Source organism: Olea europaea, chromosome 12, assembly GCF_002742605.1.
Source record: "Olea europaea var. sylvestris chromosome 12, O_europaea_v1, whole genome shotgun sequence".
Lineage (NCBI taxonomy): Eukaryota > Viridiplantae > Streptophyta > Magnoliopsida > Lamiales > Oleaceae > Olea > Olea europaea.
In genome coordinates this window covers 8,138,031-8,140,461 of record NC_036248.1, presented here as the reverse complement: position 1 = coordinate 8,140,461, position 2,431 = coordinate 8,138,031, and positions in this window count along the sequence as shown.

The following is a 2,431-nucleotide window of genomic DNA, read 5'->3' as shown; positions in this document are numbered from 1 at the left end:
AGAAGGCAGTTCCATGACAAGTTGGCCACTATGAAGAAAGTGGGCAGTTATAGAGCGATCAAGCAGTTTTTAAGCGGTTCATCATGAAGAGATTATTCAGGGAGTATAAAAGGAAGAAAAGACATGGAGCAGAATACCCCGAATCAAACACTCTCAAACAAAGAATATGTAACTTTCAATTTTTTAGTTTCGATTTAAAACACTTCTTTTCAGTAACTCGTGTACTTGTGCCCCTTGGAGGCATTCTGTTTTATTTTTCCAATTGTAAAGTCATAGCCAATAAAAACGCCCCTTTTTGGGGACTTTGTCTCAAGAGGTTTGTCCCTTACACAATCGTCTGATCCCTTTTTAATTGTTAGCGACTAACCTGCGCGAAACAATTTGGCACACCCAGTGGGACACGTGGTGTTTGGTGTTGAAGATACAAAAGGTAAAACAATATGCATCAGAGATCCAATAAGGAAGCAGCAAGTCAGGGAGGAGTCTAGTCTGTGATCGAGTGATATGAGGAGCAGCATAACTCTCCACGAACAGATGGACAGAATCAGAGCAGTAACAGTCGTTACGAATCAATGACAGAGTTGAGTCCTCGAACTATGCGTGCACTACTTGGAGAACTCACACAAGATGTCGTTGAACAAGTAAATCTTCGAAATATTCATAATATGGAAAGATTTACCCAGAATGGGAGTGCACATTATGACAACATGGCCAAACAACTGAATACTTTGAACGAAATAATGAATAAGTTAGTAGGCCAAATTTGTCAACCAGTTATGCCTCTTGCAGACCACTGGACAATTGTGGGACATAATCCCCCAGTTCTAAATCCAAGTCAAGGGATAGAACCACATTTCGGTCTCTCTGCTTCAAACCAAGGGGATGATGTAATACCAAATCAGAATAATGGTAGTGGTACTCCTAACTTGGGGGGTAATCCAAATGTAAGAGATAATGTCCTAAATAATGGGCAGAATATCCTACGTGTTAATGAGGAAATAAATGTTCAGGCTAATGGTAACAATGGCCAAAATTATGGTAACTTTGTTGCCAATCAAGGACCAAACATTAGGCCTCAAACAAATCAACCGATTAACCAACTTGTAGGAATTTCATATGACCCTAACGTCATGTTGAGATTCAAATTATGAAAATCGTACAGGATCAGATGGCTTTTGGGGTACGTCCTGTCATTAGGCTGACTTACACAAAGTCATATCCTGATTGGGTAGACCAAACATATCCATGGCCTAGAGGGTATAAAGTACCAGAATTCTCACCGTTTACCAATTTAGGGGAGGTGTCTACTCTAGAACACATAGGGTGATTCACACTGCAAAGTGGTGAGGCAACTGATTATCATAAAATGAGGCTTTTCCCTAATTTATTAACAGGAGTAGCTTTTTCCTAGTTCATTAATTTGCCAGCGAACTCTGTTCAAACATGGCAACAATTGAAACAATTATCCCACGCTCAGTTTTATAAGACTGAGTTTGAAGTTACGTTGGCCGATTTGGCGAATCTACGTCAAATGCCAAACGAATGGGTAGAAGGTTTCCTCCAAAGGTTCAAGACAGCAAGATGTAAATGTTTTGTACCTTTACCTTAAAAAGAGTTTGTCAAAATCGCTCAAGATTGTTTAAGCTTTGATTTGAAAAAGAAATTCCAAGACAAGGAATTTCCTAACCTTTTCCAATTAATCGCGAACGTGATTAGGTATGAACGATTGATAAAAGAAGAAGAGCAGATAAAAAATTCTAGCAAGGGGACTTATTATAGAGACCCAAATTTTGATATTCATACCATCAATAATGAGTCATACGATCAGACCGAAATGTGTTTGGTCAAATTAGTCAAAGGAGTGTATACTTGTTCTATAATGGCTAAGCCTAGACCATCGAACAAGGATAAGCCTATGAAAGATGAAAACATAAAAGCTAGAACGTTCTCGTTCGATGTAACCAAAGCTAATCTTATATTTGATAAACTATATAAGGATAAGCAGATAAAGCTGAGTGATAAGCATAAATTGCCAAACCCTGAACAAATTAAGGGTAAAAAACATTGTAAGTGACATAATGCATGGTCACATTTGACTAACAATTGCTTGGTTTTTCGCCATGTGTTACAGGATGCCATTGAATCAGGAAGAATTACGTTCGATGATAAAAAGAAGATGGCAGTGGATGAAAATCCTTTTCCACATCCACTTGGAGTGAATATGGTGACGTCTAGTTTCAAAAATAAGTTGCTAAAATTCAAGTTGGTTATAGATGATGGAGAAGAAGACCCTGGACCACATCCCAGTGTCTTTGAGCGTATAAAAGGGAAGAAGCCAAAAAGGGATGAAGACGTCTTGTGTGCAAGATGTAAAAGAGAAGTGAGTGGGAATACGGAAAAACCAGGGGTTTGGCAGCATTCCCATCGCCCT